At 40.7% G+C, this 12,200-nt stretch overlaps 1 protein-coding gene across 3 annotated transcripts in view; it reads left to right on the top strand.

The window, feature by feature from the left end:
• LOC139578630 (ecotropic viral integration site 5 protein homolog) overlaps positions 1-12,200 on the top strand; it is a 97,371-nt gene that overhangs the window by 12,183 nt on the left and 72,988 nt on the right. The window contains exon 1 of one of the 3 annotated variants that reach the window (XM_071406488.1): positions 7,931-8,281. The exons of the other annotated variants lie outside the window; for them this stretch is intronic. The gene's annotated coding sequence lies outside the window, so the exon portion shown is untranslated. Of the gene's footprint in view, positions 1-7,930; positions 8,282-12,200 lie in introns of those variants that run through there. 3 annotated transcript variants of the gene reach the window in all.

Raw genomic sequence — 12,200 nt, 5'->3', positions numbered from 1 at the left:
AACTTCTTCCATTTTCTAATAATTGCGCCAACAGTTGTTTCCTTCTCACCAAGCTGCTTGCCTATTGTCCTGTAGCCCATCCCAGCCTTGTGCAGGTCTACAATTTTATCCCTGATGTCCTTACACAGCTCTCTGGTCTTGGCCATTGTGGAGAGGTTGGAATCTGTTTGATTGTGTGTGGACAGGTGTCTTTTATACAGGTAACGAGTTCAAACAGGTGCAGTTAATACAGGTAATGAGTGGAGAACAGGAGGGCTTCTTAAAGAAAAACTAACAGGTCTGTGAGAGCCGGAATTCTTACTGGTTGGTAGGTGATCAAATACTTATGTCATGCAATAAAATGCAAATTAATTATTTAAAAATCATACAATGTGATTTTCTGGATTTTTGTTTTAGATTCCGTCTCTCACAGTTGAAGTGTACCTATGATAAAAATTACAGACCTCTACATGCTTTGTAAGTAGGAAAACCTGCAAAATCGGCAGTGTATCAAATACTTGTTCTCCCCACTGTACATAGTGCACTCTTTTGACCATGGCCCCATTGGCCTCTGGTCAAAAGCAGTGCACTAATTGTGTAGGGAATAGGGTGCCGTTTTGGACAGAGTGTTAGAAGAGCCTGGCTTGGTTCAAATAAAATGTTTTGTCACATGCTTAGTCTACACCTGTTCTTTACGAACAGTAAAATGCTTACTTACGGGTCCTTCCCAACAATGCAAAGAGGAAACAAATAGAAATAAAGAATAACAAGGAATAAATACACAGAGTAGAGGTCGACCGATTTATGATTTCTTTCAACGCCGATACCGATTTATTGTAGGACCAAAAAACGCCGATACCGATTAATCGGCCGAATTAAAAATAAATATATTAATTTTTTAAGTTTTATTTTTATATTTATATATATTTGTAATAAGGACAATTACAACAATACTGCATGAACACTTAACTTAATATAATATATCAATAAAATCTATTTAGTCTCAAATAAATAATGAAACATGTTCAATTTGGTTTAAATAATGCAAAAACAAAGTGTTGGCGAAGAAAGTGCAATGTAAAAAAGCTAATGTTTAAGTTCCTTGCTCAGAACATATGAAAGCAGGTGGTTCCTTTTAACATGAGTCTTCAATATTCCCAGGTAAGAAGTTTTAGGTTGTAGTTATTATAGGACTATTTCTCTCTATGGACTATTGGATGTTCTAATGGGTACTTTAGTATTGCCAGCCTAATCTCGGGAGTTGATAGGCTTGAAGTCATAAACAGCGCAGTGCTTGAAGCATTGCGAAGAGCTGCTGGCAAATGCAGGAAAGTGCTGTTTGAATGAATGCTTACGAGCCTGCTGCTGCCTACCACCGCTCAGTCAGACTGCTCTATCAAATCATAGACTTAATTATAATATAATAACACACAGAAATACGAGCCTTACACGGAACCCAAACCGGCTGCGCCTTCGTGCATACATTTATTTTGCCCCTCCACACCAAATGCGATCACGAGACGCAGGTTAAATATCAAAACAAACTCTGAACCAATGACATTAATTTGGGGACAGGTCGAAAAGCATTAAACATGTATGGCAATTTAGCTAGCTAGCTTGCACTTGTCCTATTTAGCTAGCTTGCTGTTGCTAGCTAATTTGTCCTGGGATATAAACATTGAGTTGTTTTTTTACCTGAAATGCACAAGGACCTCTACTCCGACAATTAATCCACAAAACGGCCAACCGAATCGTTTCTAGTCATCTCTCCTCTTTCCAGGCTTTTTCATCTTTGAACTTATATGGTGATCGCATCTAAACTTACATTGTATTACCACGACAACCGGCAACAAAGTCCGTCTTTCAATCACCCACGTGGGTATAACCAATGAGGAGATGGCACGTGGGTACCTGCTTCTATAAACCAATGAGGAGATGGGAGAGGCAGGACTTGCAGCGCAATCTGCGTCAGAAATAGAAAGGAGTTCTATTTTAGCAACGCGTGAGCAGTGCGAGTGCAATAATTGAATAACAGATTTCTACATTTATTTTTGCAACACCCGTGCACGCAACGTGACCGGTGTGCTCAGCCTATTACAATGTATTAAAAAAAATGAAACATTTGGCCCAACGTTTGTAGAACTAAAGTTACATTAATAACTCTAAATTAAGCATATAGGAGTACCTATTTCTATGTTAACTGCTCTACACCCTCAAATTGTTTAAGGAAAATATCCTTTCTATTTTATTCAGCTTTGTTCCATTGTATTCTTCACTATAAAATAACCTAAATCTTGTCTGCTAAATGAACGAGTGTAGCCCACAGCCATATGGCATAGCCAGATGAGGACCTGGCATAAGGACAACTCCGAGTATGCTATTCTGTTCTTCTGAAATAGACTAAATTTTCTTCATAATCATGTTTCTTTAGACCTGTCTAAAATAATGGATTTATTATGACCATGTAGGCGTTATTACATGGATTTATTATACTTTTTTTATTTTTATGTAGATGTTCCAAAGGTCTGCATCAGTGGCTTGTAGGCTGTGTGCAAGCCAGGAGATGCTAAATGTGTTTGTTAATTAACAGTCAACTACCGTGAGAATGGCAGTTATTTGCTTGACAATCACAGGCTGACAATTTCGTGGCCGCCACAGCCCTAGTTGTGCATCAGCAGTTTCTCTTATGTCAGTCACTGATAGTTAGTCAATTAGCCCATGTCAGCTAACATTTTTTACATTACTAAGTTAGTTTAGCATCCAGTTATCTTAACTTGTTATCATGGTTGAATTACCTGCCGGGGAGCCCCCCCATTTGATTTTGTTAGTCAGTCTCACAAAGATATCATATTAAAAACATTAAACATTTCTCTCTGCCTCGTGGCAAAATGTGCAGAATTGCAGCAAACTTTCTTTAAAATGTCTACACCCCATAGCAAAATGTGTAGAATTGTACAAAAAATGTCTCCGCTGTCAAGAGGGGGGCCACTAAAATGTTTCTCACTGTGGGGGGGGCATGGATGTAGGTACAGAGACCTGTAAGCAACTGCAGCCCCTCGCGAGTTCAGGTTTTTGGTGGCCCTCACCCCATCAAAGTTGCCCATCCCTAGACTTACTCATTTTAAAGCCACTGATCCCTTATAAATATAGGAATTGCCAGGGACCTCACCGTACGATATTATCGCGATACTTAGGTGCCGATATGTATTGCGATTCTATATGTATTGTGATTCGATACTGTGATTTTATTGCGTTTTGATATTCCAAACATATTGCTCACTATATGTCTGTTGCAGAGAGATGAGAGAGCAAGATGGAGAACAAGCAATAGAATGAAAAATAATGGCGTTCTAGCGCACGAACAGCCAGCTCGCGCTTTTTACATAGATACTTGGATTCAAAGTATTAGTATAATATTGTCCAAAGAAATAATAGGGTGTTTTGTAACTGTAAAAAAAAGAGGTTTCTCTCCCCATCACTACTTACAAAACTATCGTGACCCATTAATTTCACACATGCTTGTATTTTTGAACATAAGAGTAATGAATCTATTTTCCTGCTAGGTCAGAAGGGAGATTTTTTAAAGGCAGGTCAGGGATAGGGTGTAGCACTAAAAACAGTGGTGGTCTTGTTTCCTGTTTTTCAGTGCAAGGCAGGATATAGGGCCTAGTACCGAGCTGGCAATACTGTACTGACTGGTCAGCTAAAATAACTATTTCTGTCTACTAGACTAGAGCCTGAGGGCTGTTTTAGACTAATTGTACAGTGGAGTTCACAGGCCTTTTAGCCAAGTCTAAAGTATCAGATGGCCAAGGAGAATGCCAGCCACATTGACTAATTTCATCCCACAGAGATAAGCTACATGTCAGAGCAAAGTCTGGTGACAGACCTTGGTGTCAGGTGTGGGTCACAGCTAGCCCTGGCTTCCTGTTTTTAGACTGGAGAGGGAATCAACACTTGCCCAAAACTTTTGCAGACACAAACAGGAACTAGAATACACCGATAAATAGTCTGTTTTTGACCTTGGAAATAGCACTGCCAGTTATAGGCTAGCACTTTACATAGCATTAATTAATAGGCTCAGGGAGTTAACTAACATGCATCCCTGGACCTAATTCCTTGGATCATATAGACCATTGACAAATGTCCTCCCACCATTCTATAAGACAGCCCAACCCAGTAGGAGGCAGTTTACTCTGGGCACGCTTTTCATCCAAATGTGAAAATGCTGCCCCCTATCCTAGAGAAGTTAAAGTGGTCCCATGGACAGATACTCCAATCTCCGCTGTGGAGTTTTGCAGCTCCTTCGGGGTTGTCTTTGGTTTCTTTGTTGCCTTTCTGATTAATCGCCTCTTTGCCTGGTCCGTGAGTTTTGGTGGGTGGCCCTCTCTTGGCAGGTTTGTTGTAGTGCCATATTCTTTCAATTGTTTTATAATGGATTTAATGGTGCTCCGTGAGATGTTCAAAGTTTCTGATATTTTTTATAACCCAATCCTGATCTATACTTCTCACAACTTTGTCCCTGACCTGTTTGGAGAGCTCCTTGGTCTTCACAGTGCGTGCTGCTTGCTTGGTGGTGCCCCTTGCTTAGTGGTGTTGCAGACTCTGGGTGTTTTCAGAACAGGTGTATTTATACTGAGATCATGTGACACTTAGATTGCACACAGGTGGACTTTATTTAACTAATTATGTGACTTCTGACGGTAATTGGTTGCACCAGATCTTATTTAGGGGCTTCATAGCAAAGAGGGTGAATACATATGCACGCACCATTTTTCCGTTTAAATTATTATTATTATTTTTTACAAGTTATTTTTTTTCACTTCACCAATTTGGACTATTTTTATGTCCATTTCATGAAATCGAAATTAAAATCTATTTAAAGTACCGGTTGTAATGCAACAAAATAGGAAAAACGCCAAGAGGCGTGAATACTTTTGCAAGGCACTGTATGTGACAGAGCTCCAGCTCTATATCCTTCCTCATTAAGCTACATCAAAATGCATGAGGTGTAGGTGAATGTCTGCTCGGCTTCAGCTCGGCTCTGGCCTTCTCAGAACGCAGCAAATTGCCTCTATATAAATGATGGAGGAATAGGAGTAGGTAGGGATGTTAATCAGTTAGCCACCGAAAATACATTTGACCAGTCATGTATGTCGGTCTAGAGGTTAATTTTCATAATTTTGTTTAATTAAATTGGCGCACGTGTATTTTCGTTAGTCATCATGCATTTTATATTCAATTTTATATTCCACGCGCACAGCATACAGAGCCTAGTTTGAGGAGCGGAAAGGTTGACGGCGCGAGAGTAGCTCCGCAAAAAGCCTGTGGGCTACCGGAGTGGAACCTGCTTTCGTAAGCTCAGTCATTGCGCAATAATTCTAAATGCAATTGCGTGTTAACTTTGGTGGTGACGATTAATTGGAGCTATTTTCATTTCTCAATCTCAACTTGTAATTAAAGCACGTCTCCAATTCGAAAGCATCAGCTTTAGCCTGTCTACCTGTGGCTATCAGCGCGTCACCCACCACGTTGCAATGTGAGCTTGAGGTAGTATAGTTCTTTGAAACTTGAAAGTTTTACTTCACTTCAAATAATGAGACATGTCTTACCTTGCGTCAGAGTAGCCTTGCGAAAATCAATCCATAGAAACGCGGAGGCAATTATTTAATAAAGACTTCCTCATGCCATTAACCAGCTTTTAATCACCTGTTCTATTGGTTTTCATATCAACTTTTATTTCGTTGTCCAGAAGCCAAAGGCACAATCTTAGTCATATAAGCAACCCATCGTAGTTGTTGCTATTCGATTCCCCTTAGAGATTTTTGTTTCTCTCTGTCTCAAATGGAAATGCTCACATTAGGTGCACAGAGTTTCAGAGAATTGCATTTTGGGCGAATGTTTTGGAAATTACGTTTTATTAGCTGCTTCATTACAGGAGTTGCATGTTCAATAATAGGCGACAGCCCTTCGACTGTACGACGATAGGCTCGCTATTGTTGCATGTTTCCATTTTAAGCTGTAAATGAAAAAATGTCCGCTCCTTGTATGCATCAGAGAGGAAGAGACGTTTACATTTGAGTCATTCAGCAGATGCTCTTATCCAGAGCTATTTACAGTAGTGAGTGTACACGTTTTCATTCGTACTGGTCCCCCATGGGAATCGAGCCCACAACCCTGGCGTTGCAAGTGCCATGCTCTACCAACTGAGCCACACGGGACCCAGAAGCGAGAGGTTTCAATCTCGCCAAAATTCTGTCCAAAATAAACCCAATGGCCCAAGGTCGTAAACTTGTCACCTGCCTTCCCGCCTTGGGACGACTACTATTGTTAGGGCAGAAACACAAGCATTTCGTCATTATATACAGATCTCTGATAGTATTTTCTGTTGGTCATGTCATTTTACAATTTTAGATTAAAAAAAATAAAAAATTTGACTGGCTAATGAGGGTCAGTTAGTCGGAAGCAAAATTGACTGAAATTTGCATCCCTAAAAGGAGACACGAGTTGTTACTTTTCAGAACCATCCTATGAGACTCGATCTGGTAGCGATATCACTATCTGCTCCCGCAGGTTTGTGTAGTAAGTGATTTGAGGTTAGCCTTTTTTTGGTGGATTTCTTTTTAGAGATGTCAGTCTGGCCTCCTTACTACTGCGGATCAAAATGACATGATATGGTTAGTGTCAAATCGTGACTCTATGCTCCCAGAGGTGTAATACAACTTTGTGTCAATCTCATTGTGGCTGAATATAGTCCGCCTACGTATACAATGAACCTCTATTTGAGTCACTTGACAGTCAAATTTGCGTAACTCCCTAGAATGGGGCCCTCCACAGCACTAGATAGAAACTTGTTGCAGTGCAGGTGGGGATTGTAGGCATCTTCTCTCCAGAGGAACGGCTGTCTTTATTTTCATTCCAGCAGAATGGTAACAGCTGCTGCTTTTGAAACCTTTTGTGTCATGGGATAGGGTAGAGCCATGGGCTTGATTTAAAAAAAAAAATGTATTTATTTTATATATATTTATTTAGGGATGCCGACTAATTAGTTGTTCTAAACACAACAATATTAGACTTATAGCTAGTGGAAACTGAGTACAGTAGCTCTTTCTGTGGCTCTCTGTGTCTGTCTGTCTCTGTGTATGTCTGTCTGTCTGTCTGTCTCTCTGTCTTTGTCTCTCTCTGTGTGTCTGTCTCTCTTTGTCTGTGTTTCTGTGTGTCTGTCTGTCTGTGTTTCTGTGTGTCTCTCTCTCTGTTGTCTGTCTCTCTGTCTGTGTCTCTCTCTCTGTCTGTGTCTGTCTCTCTCTGTCTGTGTGTCTCTCTCTCTGTCTGTGTGTCTGTCTGTCTGACTGTCTGTCTGTGTTTCTCTGTGTCTGTGTCTCTATGTCTCTTTCTGTCTATGTGTCTGTCTCTCTCTGTCTATGTGTCTGTCTCTCTGTCTGTCTTTCTCTTTCTGTGTGTGTGTCTCTTTCTGTGTGTGTGTGTCTCTTTCTGTGTGTGTGTGTCTCTTTCTGTGTGTGTGTGTCTCTTTCTGTGTGTGTGCGTCTCTTTCTGTGTGTGTGCGTCTCTCTGTGTCTGCGCGTCACTCTGTGTCTGCGCGTCTCTCTGTGTCTGCGCGTCTCTGTCTTGCTCTGTGTCTGGGCGTCTCTGTGTCTGCGCGTCTCTGTCTTTCTCTGTGTCTGCGCGTCTCTGTGTCTGCGCGTCTCTGTCTTTCTCTGTGTCTGCGCGTCTCTGTGTCTTTCTCTGTGTCTCTGTGTCTCTATCTCTGTCTGTGTCTGCCTGTCTCTCTTTCTGTGTGTGTCTGGATCTTTCTGCGTCTCACTCTCTGTGTCTCTTTGTCTGCGTCTCTCTGTGTCTGCGTCTCTGTGTGTCTGCGTCGCTCTCTCTGTGCCTCTGTGTCTGTGTCTCACTCTCTGTGTCTGCTTCTCACTCTCTCTCTGTCTGTCTCTCTGCGTCTCGCTCTGTCTGTGTGTTCATGCGTGCATACATTTTTAATATCTCAGGAGGAGGAACAGCACTTTGACCCTGCCTGCCTTGAGTGTGATCAGCATATGACTCTGAAAAGTACCTTAAGACACACAGCGAATCTGCTTTGAGACTATTGTTCAGAAAACTGGAGTTAAGCGACAAACTTAGGAGAAGCTTGTCTCAATTCCCTGGAGTGTTACTGATCTCGTCTTTTCTGCCTGAAGTTCTTATCTACTGTTGGGAGTTTTCTCTAACCTGTTTTCCTTTTTGTTGATACTGACTGGATTTCTGCCTGGATTGTAAAAGACTTTTGGAATAGTAACACTCTTGACAGGTAGGAGCATCTTTGAAGATTTGAATAGTGTCATTATTTTTATAACTGGGTCATTCCACCTCCAAAAAGCCCAAGAAAGAGGATTTTGACACCCACCATCTCAGATTGTTCCGAAGTCGTTTCTGTAGTTAGTAACAGATACGATTAGCATTCCTGAAACAGACAAAACATCTTCAGATTCACAGGGAATACATTACATAGTAGGAAGAAGCAAATCTACAGCTGCATACTACTTGTTAAGCGTAGAGAACTGATACTTTACAGTTGGTATGGTTTGTGGAGGGATCCGTGGGTGGCTTTTCATTTGTTTTGGTATTCCTTCATGTCTTACTCATTGTTAGGAAGAGTGCAAATCAGATGTTGGGTCCTACATTTACTTAATATTATCTGAATCCTATAGACCTAAATTAAATTGGCCAATTTGAGTGTAATCAATTAGCTTAAGTTCTCCAAGATCAAATAACATTTCAACAAATGTTGAAATGTTTCAGGAATGCCAATCTCACCTGTTTCTAACTACAGAAACTATTTCAGAACAATCTGAGATGGTGGGTGTCATGGCTTACTGAAATGTCAAGGAACGACTCAGCTAGCTTGGTCCCATACTGTGTAGTGTGTGGTAGCCAACTTCTGTCGTTGTCAAGCTCCGAGCTCCGAGCACGCAAATTGGAGCATGGCAGGGTCGGCGTATGAGTCCAAATCAAAGTTTGCGAAATCGAGAGCACTTTTTTAATGCGTACTCCGTTTGTACATATTTTGAAGCGTGCATCGACGCAAGCTTTAACTTAAAGTATGCAAAGAAATATCCATTATTTGAGTTGAAGCGACAGAAAATACTCTCCGACTGCGAGATGACATGTTGCCTATTCACATCTCATATGTTGCCTGACTACAGTATTTTATCTTGATACATTAATTAATACATGCTGCGGTAATTTTGGCATTGTTACCTGCCTACAATACCCACTGTAGTTGTTTTGTATGTCGTAAGTCAATAGGGTTAGCTACTACTGTTAGCTAACCAGCCAGATAGCCAAGAGTAATTGTTAGCTAGCTACCCACAAAAAAATTGACATCTACCTTAGAAAATATTGGTTTTAGGTCATTTTTGCCAGTTATAGTATCTGGTTAGCTACATTATTACAATTCACATATAGCTAGCTGATACTTATGAAGTAAAATGTTTGCTTTGTGTATATCTTGTTTCATCTCTCTTGCCATTGTCCTGGTTAGAAGAAGCAAGGTTCAGTGAAAGGGTAAGTCAATAGGGCTAGCTAGCTAGCTAGCCACAAAGAATTGTTAGCTAGCTACCCATGAAGAATTGACATCTACCTTGCATAACATTAGTTTTCGATCACTTTGGGCTGTTTAACTAACTAGCTAGATTACGATTCACATAAGCTCAGGAAAAAAAGAAACTTCCCTTTTTCAGGACCCTGTCATTCAAAGATAATTTGTAAAAATCCAAATAACTTCACAGTTCTTCATCGTTAAGACACTAACATCTTACAGACGGTAGGCAATTAAGGTCACAGTTATGAGAACTTAGGGCACTAAAGAGGCCTTTCTACTGACTTTGGAAAAACACAAAAAGAAAGATCCCCAGGGTCCCTGCTCATCTGCTTGAACGTGCCTTAGGCATGCTGCAAGGAGGCATGAGGACTGCAGATGTGGACAGGTCAATACATTGCAATGTCCGTACTGTAAGACGCCTAAGACAGCGCTACAGGGAGACAGGACGGACAGCTGATCGTCCTTGCAGTGGCAGACCACGTGTAACCGCCTGCACAGGATCGGAACATTTGGGGGCAGAACTGAAAAAGCGTGTGCGAGCAAGGAGGCCTACAAACCTGACTCAGTTACTCCAGCTCTGTAAGGAGGAATGGGCCAAAATCCACCCAACTTATTGTGGGAAACTTGTGGAAGGCTACCCAAAATGTTTGACCGAAGTTAAACAATTTAAAGGCAATGCTACCAAATGCTAATTGTGTATGTAAACTTCTGACCCACTGGGAATGTGATGAAATAAATAAAAGCTGAAATAAATCATTCTCTCTACTATTATTCTGACATTTCACATTCTTAAAATAAAGTGGTGATCCTAAGAGCGGGGCAGCAGTGTAGCCTAGTGGTTAGAGCGTTGGATTAGTAACCGAAAGGTTACAAGTTTAAATCCTCGAGTTGACAAGGTACAAATCTGTCGTTCTGCCCCTGAACAAGGCAGTTAACCTACTGTTCCTAGGCCGTCATTGAAAATAAGAATTTGTTCTTAAACTGACTTGCCTAGTTAAATAAAGTTTTTTTTTTTTTTTTTTAAAGACAGGTCATTTTTACTAGGGATAAATGTCAGGAATTGTGATAAACTGAGTTTAAATGTATTTGGCTAAGGTGTAAACTTCGGACTTCAACTGTACATATATGCATACACATTTGTGTGTGTGTATATACATACATACATACATACATACATACATACAGTACCAGTCAAGGGCTTTTATTTTTACTATTTTCTACATTGTATAATAATAGTGAAGACGGCAAAACTGAAATAACACATGGAATCATGTAGTAACCAAAAAAACGAATCAAAATATATTTGAGATTCTTCAAAGTTGTCACCATTTTCCTTGATGACACCTTTGCACACTCTTGGCTTTCTCTCATCCAGCTTCATGAGGTAGTCGCCTGGAATGCAAATCAATTAACAGGTGTGCCTTCTTAAAAGTTAATTTGTGGAATTGCTTTCCTTTAATGCATTTGAGCCAATCAATTGTGTTGTGACAGGGTAGGGGTGGTATACAGAAGATAGCCCTATTTGGGAAAAGACTTAGTCCATATTATGGCAAGAACAGCTCAAATAAGCAAAGAGAAACAACAGTCCATTACTTTAAGACATAAAGGTCAGTCAATATGGAGCATGTCAAGAACTTTGAAAGTTTCTTCAAGTGCAGTCACAAAAACCATCAAGCGCTATGATGAAACTGGCTCTCATGAGGACCGCCACTGGAAAGGAAGACCCAGAGTTACCTCTGCTGCAGAGTACACATTCCTTAGAGTTACCAGCCTCAGAAATTGAAGCCCAAATAAATGCTTCTGAGTTCAAGTAACAGACACGTCTCAACATCAACTGTTCAGAGGAGACTGTGAATCAGGCCTTCATTGTCGAATTGCTGCAAATAAACCACCCACTACTAAAGGACACCAATAAGGGCTCCCGAGTGGCGCAGTGGTCTAAGGCTCTGCTTCTCAGTGATCGAGGCATCATTACAGACCCTAGTTCGATTCCTGGCTGTATCACAACCGGCCGTGATTGGGAGTGCCATTGGCCTAGCGTCGTCCGTGTTTGGCCGGGGTAGGCCATCATTGTAAATATGAATTTGTTCTTAACTGACTTGCCTAGTTAAATAAAATAAATACGAAAAAGAGACCTGCTTGGGCCAAGAAACACAAACAATGGGCATTAAATTGGTGGAAATCTTCCTTTTAGTCTGAGTCCAAATTTGAGATTTGAGACACCGCCGTGTCTTTGTGTCGCAGAGTAGGTGAACTGATGATCTCTGCATGTGTGGTTCCCACCGTGAAGCATGGAGGTGTGGTGGTGCTTTGCTGGTGACGTAGTCTGGGATTTATTTAGAATTCAAGGCACACTTAACCAGCTACCACAGCGATACGCTGTCCCATCTTTTTTAAATGTATTTTTTTATTTCACCTTTATTTAACCAGTTAGGCTAGTTGAGAACAAGTTCTCATTTACAACTGTGATAAAGCAAAGCAGTTCGACACATACAACAACACAGAGTTACACATGTAATAAACATACAGTCAATAATACAGTATAATTTTTATTATTATATATACAGTGTGTGCAAATGAGGTAAAAGCAATAAATAGGCCATGGTGGTGAAGTAATTACAATATA

Source organism: Salvelinus alpinus, chromosome 6 (assembly GCF_045679555.1).
Source record: "Salvelinus alpinus chromosome 6, SLU_Salpinus.1, whole genome shotgun sequence".
Lineage (NCBI taxonomy): Eukaryota > Metazoa > Chordata > Actinopteri > Salmoniformes > Salmonidae > Salvelinus > Salvelinus alpinus.
Note: the sequence above shows the minus strand (reverse complement) of the source record. Positions and strands in the feature narration are given on the sequence as shown.